This window comes from Etheostoma spectabile, chromosome 22, assembly GCF_008692095.1.
Source record: "Etheostoma spectabile isolate EspeVRDwgs_2016 chromosome 22, UIUC_Espe_1.0, whole genome shotgun sequence".
Classification (NCBI taxonomy): domain Eukaryota; kingdom Metazoa; phylum Chordata; class Actinopteri; order Perciformes; family Percidae; genus Etheostoma; species Etheostoma spectabile.
Genome location: NC_045754.1, coordinates 11,512,950 through 11,520,500, shown reverse-complemented (window position 1 = coordinate 11,520,500; position 7,551 = coordinate 11,512,950).

Below are 7,551 nucleotides of genomic sequence, written 5' to 3'. Positions count from 1 at the left end.
TTTTGGCTCGTGGGTACATTTTCCTCCCGGCCTTAACCAACGCAGAAGTGGGTGGAAAGAACACAGCTACGACTCCAGAGTTTGGTTAAGTGCATGACAGTTTGCTCTGTGGAAGAGGCCCAGCTCAAAGAAAAGAATAAACACTAAACCAACCAAATAGAAGAAGATGATGATGCCTCTTTTGTGTCCAGCTCTTGTGCGTAAAGAAAAAGGAAGGAAGAAAATACAACAACAAGATAGTTGGATCTCAATTGAAAGTAGGAGTCTTTGAAGTGGAAGTTGATATCAGAGGGATTCTTCTAGGTCGTCTGAACGACGTTGATGACACGGAAAGCCTTTTGTTGCCGATTTGTTGAGCTCCTCTCTATTGGGCTGCTCTCTATTGGGCCGTCTAAAGCTTTTAGTTCCAGTCGTCAAAATGGACAAGAACTAACTGAGTCGCGTAAAAACATTTTCCATTCAGAGCTGAAAGTGAAGGATAGGCGACATTAAAAGGGTTGTTTCATTAGAAAAAGAAGCGAGAGTTAAAACATGAGGTCCTTGTGTCGTTTTTTTTTTTCTCCAGTCAAAGTATTTCTGAATTTGATCTTTACTGCAGGCACAGATCAAATAAGAAATGGCCTTGAATTCATTTAGAAGCCACAAAGGGAAATAAAATCACGCGCCAGTGTTGCAGGACTGTGCACGTCCGCCCTGCAACAGTTTAATGACCTTTACGCCGAAATATTGAAGACTTTGACCAAATATAAACACCCTGTCTTCAATTAGAAGTGAAGCTGGTACAAGAAGAAGTAACTTGAGTCTAAAGCGTTAAGTGAAGTGGCGTGCTTGTTCCACAGCAGAGATTAAATGTGATGACTGTTTGCCTTTATCGTAAAAGTTAAATTCCCGGTGTGCAGACACACGGACACCACGGGCAGATCGAACTGTAAGAGAGGATCTTTAACAAGGGGCTTCCCACTTTCAGCTGAGCGACCCCCTCTGATCTGATATCAGCTATGGGGTCAAGAATCAAGAACAGGTGTGTGTGTAGATGTGTGTGTGTGTGTGTGTGTGTGTGTGTGTGTGTGTGTGTGTGTGTGTGGTTCTGTGTGGTTGTGTGTGTGTGTGGTGTGTGTGTGTGTGTGTGTGGAAAAAGAGAGATCTCTATTGTATACGTGAATAGCACAAATGCAATGTCAGTCCGAAACAGGAACTGAGGGCGTCATTGCATTTCAAGGAAATGCACATATTCACATCAATAATTAAGATAGATGATGTGTTAAAAAAAAAAAAAAAAGAGGCAATAACAGGGAGGTTTTGAACTTCCAAAGTGCAACAAAAGAAATAAAAGAAATGAATCCATTTCATTCTCACAAGGCCCTCTCGCCACACTGCTGCGTCCTAAGGCTCATTTGAGTGTGAAATATCATTTCTTTGTAAAATAATGGAGGCGGTAATCCTACTTCCGGAAACTGTCCGGCATTATTGAACAAAACCCTTTTAATAGGGGGATTAGCAGTCTAGGAGTAAAAGCCTCACTCACCCCCCCACATCACACTCATCACCCCCCCCCCCTTTTTCTTCCACGCCCACCCCACGCTCCAACACCACCACCATCAGCACCTCCAACACCAACCAGGTCATAATTATCAGGAATGAAGTGGCCGAAATTGGCAAAGATAATAAAGAGAAGGAGGAAAGACAGGTGCAATAGAGCCACCCCAAACAGACCGGAGAAGCAGAACAGAGTTGTTATAATAGAGCTGGCAAACACGGATCGAAGTAAAAGAGGCATTGGTTTTTACTATTTATTATAGTAAATAAATAAATACGTATATAGAGTTTTGATACATTAATAATATATGGCTACAAATATCTCCAAAGTCAGCACCATTTTACATTTTTAAAGTTTTTTATCGTAAAGGGGCATTACACTTCATTTCTTAGACTTTGATTGAGTGCGCACAAGTGAGGTCAAAAGGCAAACCATGCACACCCACAAGTTAAGTACAATCATAAAGCTTGTCGTGAATATTGAATATTTTATTCTGATAATATCCCAAGGTTAGTTTCCGAGGGGATTTACAAGATCACATGGCTGTGATGTATAGGCTACCAGGAGCTTCCGTCATAAAGATTTATGACAACCTTTAACGCTAAATTAACTGTATTCCGCATATAAAAAAGCGAGCAAGCAGAGTTAAGGCAGGTTTAAGGCTACACCCCTGCGGTAGCTTTAGTATATAGCAGGCAAACCTCACATAAGTCACCGGAGAATCAGTGCCAGTAAGACCTTCCACACCGCCCCCATCCTCCACTCTCCACCTCACTCCCCAGGTTTTAGGATTACCGTCACCCAGAGATTTCAGGAAATGAAGTTATTTAACTCCCATAGATGGCTCCCTTCAATGCGAATCAGCCCCCTAGTAGCCTATAGGCCCGAACATGGGTTTATAACAACCTCCACGTTATATGGCAGAATGTGCCACATACTTCACACCTGCACTCTGAAAAGCAGCTCCCTTTCAGTGTATGATACGCTTGTTGGCCTTGGTCTCAATGCAGCTGCATGAATGAATCAGCGACCCGCTCATTTGGTCTCTTTTGATCTAAGATCTCCTCTTCTCTCATCTGATCTCGCAGTCTGAACTATCTGGTTAGTAAGAGAGCTGTGATGACTTCCTTCGTTAATGCAAGCAATTACATATATGCAGCGGAACTTGTTGCTGCCTCTTGAGAAAACATATACATCTAAATAATGTTGGAGTCTATTCAGACAATGTGTGCCTGTGCATATGAAGAGGATGTGAAATAGGGGGGATTTAGAAAAGAAAACGTATAGTATGAACGTTTTCTTACAACGTAAGTCATTTTGAAATATATTTCTCAATATTTCACATGACCTACACTTAAGAAAATTAGCCTATTTAACATTTCAAAAACCCAACAAATGCGAATGTGAAAACTGAGAGCTCAGGCCTGTACAGGCTCGTGAAGGCAAACTTCAGATTTGTAAAAGTGGGCTGTGCATCACGCACAATGAATGATTCTGGATTTGAGGAATTGCCCTTTTGGCGATTAAGTCCATCTGACGTACAGTAATTTATCATAACTTGAATTCATCATCTTCTGCTGACCCCTGTGTGATCTGAGAGGGCGTTTTATGTGACACTAATGTCCTGACAAAAGCAGCGAACAGGTGTGTTAGGGTTCGATGACATTTAACCAAAAATGTTAAGTTCTGCTAAAGACAGAAGTGTTCGAGGGGCCTTGAATGCTTTAAGTTTCAGCACTGAACTAAATGTAACTTGAGAAGTTAGAGATAGCCATGTGCTGCTGAAAATGAAAATAAAATAACCATTTCTCCTGGAAGTGGTTCACAAACAAGGAAATGGACCGTTTTAGGACAAAAACCCTCCTACTGATTTAGCCAAAGCCATAATGGCAAAAGTGCGTTTATACACTCGATAAAGACGACAGTATATCTTCATATATCAAAATAACACATATTAGGAGATGCAAATGCGGCCAACATTATGAATCATTGGTTTATCTGCACTATTTCACACGTCAGATGGGAAATATGTTCCAAACAGACAAGCAAACGCACAGTTTGAGAAGAAACATAATGCGCGTGATCAATCTAGCAGTATCGAAGACTTTGGGTCATTTCGCCATCTCCCGCAGGAAAGACATTATGCCCCTCATATTTACATACTCTTTAATATTTGTCAAACATTCATAAATTACAAACTAATGAAATGTTTGACGGTCCTTGGAGATCAGGCTAATGAAGACATAGACTTTTGCTTTTGACACATCTTTGTTAGGTTTAATACCATTCTCTCTATCACGCTCTATTAACTATTATTATACTTATGTCAGGCCACCGCTGACACGTTACGACACCAGGATCACCTGCTGGAGGTGGGCACGCCATGGGACATAAATGGCCTCCATCTATAATGTCAGTAGCCTGTATAAAAAGTATTACATGTGAGATTATTTTAAAAAAAAAAGAATAAAGAATTTTAGAGCAGTGTCAATTTTCTGCGAGAATTACACTGCACAAAATACCTAAAAATATTATTATTATTATTATTATTATTATTTTAAGTAGATCAAAATACAAGTTATTTTTTGTATTTTGAGTCTTTTTGTGGAGCAAGCTTGACGAGTTAGGAATAACCCTCGTGGGACATTTTCCACTTCCTTAATTAAAGAAAAAAACAATTCCAACACTGTAACGAAGAATTTGTTAAAATGGATATTTGTTTTGCAGTGCACGCAGCTTTTGTGACCACTACAACGTCACCAGGCACTTAAAGGGCTGAACCTGAAAGGAAGAAATGGGAAGAGGAGGGAGAGATATTAATTATGGAACTGTGTTGCCAGTGTGAAGTTAACCTATGCTCAGGCCAAGCATTTATATATTCATTCGTCCTTATTATTTCTTTTTCTTTGACCCAGCATTTGCAAATGCTGCACATCCCGGCACACTATACAGTTGATCAAAACGATACACACCAACTTGAAACTCTTTGAAATTCAATGAATGGGAGGTATTGTCACCGCAACAATATAGATCCTTGGAGACGTGTTTATTTGACAGAGCAAATCCCCAGTGTGTCAAGGTTGTCATATTCCCCTCAATGTCCAATGCAAATGCAGCGACATAATCAGATGCAGCAGCATGACGCGTTTATTACTTTGTCAATCATTTTGATACGACAGTATTGAAACAAAGCGAGCCCACGTCCGGTAATAGAATTAAAGAAACCCCTTACAGCGGCAGGCAATTTCAATTTGACGTGTAAACCATATGTAGACTAAAGTCCCTCTCGGGGAGGTCAGGGGCTTTTTCTGTCCGTGAAAACTTTATTGGCACAGTTCATTTCAGCTGCAAAGACGATAATCAAAATGGTAATAATAATAATACAACTGTTTACGCAATAAGTCCGTATAAAAAAAACAAAAAAAAAACAGTTATACTTTAGAGAGTCTTAAGAATTAAAAGGCACTTGATTCTGTCCAAAGAAGCACAAAGCAGGACTTTCTTTTAAATTATTCCTACTTCAGCGCAGAAGGGGCCATGCGAGGCTTATCCTCCTTGTCCATCAAAAGGAAAAGTTTCAATAAGATTTTTTTTTTTGGTTTCAATAATAAGTCGACCACTGTGACATTCATTGAGCTTAGGCTATCGTTATAATACTGATTTGTGTAGCCTAGGAAACTACTCAGACCAGTGCAGAATCAAGCCCAGATGATTTTTTTGTCCATTTTATTTCCGCAAATACTCCATTAGGACTGGAGAAAATCACCTACTGGCAGAGCAACCTTTTCATTTTTTTTACTCTAAGGAATATATATATATATGCTAAATATAAACACAGCCAGTGCAGGAGCACACAAGGTAAGAGTCATCTCCCCTTACATTATTGCACATATAGTAAAAATAGTAAAAACGCACATGCGTAAAGGATATGTGATGTGAGAATGTGTTAAGAGCTGTCAGGAAATCCACCTCTGAGTCCTTACCCAACGTTAAGGCTGTCTAATTTCCAGGCATAATTAACTTTATGCTCAAAATCAATTGTTTCCTGTACACAGCCAGGGTCCAGGACGGCAAGCAGTGAGAGGCCTATTTGAGCATGTGAGAAAGCAGGAAGCAGCCCTACCTGCCACTCATTAAGCTCACAAAAACTCAATACAAAGAGGGGGGAAGAAGGATTAGACCTGCTCGTTATACCTGCCGCGCAATTAACACTACTTATTCTTCTAATCCCTCTGTTCTAGAAATAATTGAACTTGCAATAATAATAATACAAAAACAAAAAAAAAACATGGCCCAATGCTTAAATTATACAAAATGCAATTTTGGGGGGTATGATAATTAGAAAAATAATAATATATATCCGGAATTCAAGCTTCTCCCTCTCTCTCTCTTTCTGTGTGTGTTGGTGAGGGGTGAGTAGGTGAGGAGAGGGGTTGCCATTAAGGAGCCCAGACAATCCTGCTGCTGATTTGTGGAGAATACTCTTGCTCTTAATTTCATCTGAATCAGGTTGAGAGTCAGCAAACTTCCTCCTCCACCATGAAGCGGGTAATCACATCCCCTTTAGAAACGGAGGTAGCTGCAACTCTTTGTCCCCGTTGTGTTGTAGGTGAATCGGAGCACACTTGAACTGAAAGAGGACTTGACCTTTGCCTTTATGTTTTCCCCAATGTTTGTCTAAATCACAATTGTCTTTTGTGAGGGGACATGCGCTGCCATGACACGTTCTATTGAGCGGATGGATGTTCGCAGTCAGACGGGCTGGAGAGGACGTCAATGGCTCATAGGTGTTTGGAAACTCTTTGGTGATCTGCTCGAATAAAAAAAAACACACTGAAATAGGTTTGGATAAAGAGGGAAAACATGCCAGAGATATGGTTCACACACCCTGTTTAAAAACTGTGCAAAGTGTGTGAACAGGCGGATACTGGTTCCCAGGTGATTAATGTCTCGCTTCTGTGTGCCCTAAACGTGATTTAAACGCACTGAAGGGCTTCTACACGCACATACTTCATATTGCAGGAGGGATAAACTTGTTACCATTCGTGTCACCGCATAGGTCTACCTACATCTCTGCTGGATGGACATACGGGTCAGCGGAGCCCTCGGAGGGATTCCTCCAGGTTTTTTTGCCATTGTTCTCTCATGAGTCGACTGTAAACAAACACTGGTCTACATCCTATGCTGTGGTGCTGATTTATACTGGGTTGAACTAGTCATCACAAGAGAAATTAACAACATTGTAAATAAAATAAATGACAGATTCAGAAATACATGTTTGTTTTCCATTGAAATAATCTTCCGTAGGCCTTGTGGGCGAGTCCTATTTACAAAAATGATAAAATAACCTTCAAAAAACAAAAAACATACATTAACATTACCCACAGCATCCTTCTGAAAGAAGATAATTTTCTAGCTATAGGCTACATTTAGTTAGATTTCCCTTTAAAAGCACCATCGGTATTTGGTAACCACTTTACTAAATTAACTCTGGTGCAGTGTATAAATAAAGAGTAAAATATGTTTATGTGTCTATGTTTTAATCATTTACAAATTAAAAAAAGTTAATCTAATAATGTGACCTAAAATCTTAAAAAATGTAACTTTGATTCATGTTGCTTGTCAATCATCCCGACATCAAATGTTTTGAATGTTAGAGCTTGGATTTAACAGTAGGCTACAGCGCGATTACACTGTGGCAGAATATATGAGTCATGATAATAAATCAGACAAAAAGAGAAATACGTGCACGCAGATATGCGTGGCATCACTAGAGGAGTTATTTTGATGCACGCACCAGTGGGTCTGACCCTCCTTTCAGCAGGCCTTTGACACGTTGTAACACTCTAGTTGTCAGTTTTCACAGTATCTTTATTTCTATGTTGCAGTTACTCTCAGCACTCACTCAGTAAACTGCGGGAAAGTTGCTTGGGAGCGATAGGAATACTAACGGAGCCAGTAAACGACTGCAATTTATGACGGGTGGGGTGGGGGGGGGAGACATGATGGCGTTG